Source organism: Austrofundulus limnaeus, unplaced genomic scaffold (genome assembly GCF_001266775.1).
Source record: "Austrofundulus limnaeus strain Quisiro unplaced genomic scaffold, Austrofundulus_limnaeus-1.0 Scaffold278, whole genome shotgun sequence".
NCBI classification, from domain to species: domain Eukaryota; kingdom Metazoa; phylum Chordata; class Actinopteri; order Cyprinodontiformes; family Rivulidae; genus Austrofundulus; species Austrofundulus limnaeus.
The window spans coordinates 714564-715161 of NW_013952680.1; positions in this window are offsets into that span (position 1 = coordinate 714564).

Genomic DNA, 598 nt, shown 5'->3' on the forward strand with positions numbered 1-598 from the left:
CCCCCACTCCGACCGGGTCATCATCTGCTGTGACCGTGCGCTCCCATCATCATGAGTCAGGCGTGTTTGACAGAAATGGGCGATGGGTGGTGTGTGTGGAGGAAAGGGGTGGCACATCCCGACTATCTTTTTCTTCTTCTTCTTCTGCCTCCCTTTTCCCCCTGATCATGTACGATTGACGACGGCGAGAACTTTCCCAACCCATCGGCGGCGACGCGAGCAGCGCCACCGCGCCAGACGGAGGGGACCCTTTGTCTCCCACCGGCGCCACGCAGAAACGAGGCACACGCACACACACACATACTGTACGACACGTTCGCCCACGACGGCTTCGACATGCGCCCGGACCTAAAACGTGACGGCAGCGACATCCTGGAGCACACCTGGATGATTGAATCCACAAGCTCAACACAAACGTCTTTTGTGGAAACAAAGTGTCATCGCTTCACCGTGTGTTTGTGTGTGTGTGTGTGTGTGTGTGTGTGTGTGTGTGTGTGGAAGAGAGTGAATGAGTTTGCATGTCCTCAGACTCACCTGCCGACGGCACCCCCCCACCCCGACATTAACAGTCGCCGTGGTGATGCAGCTTCATCTGGGC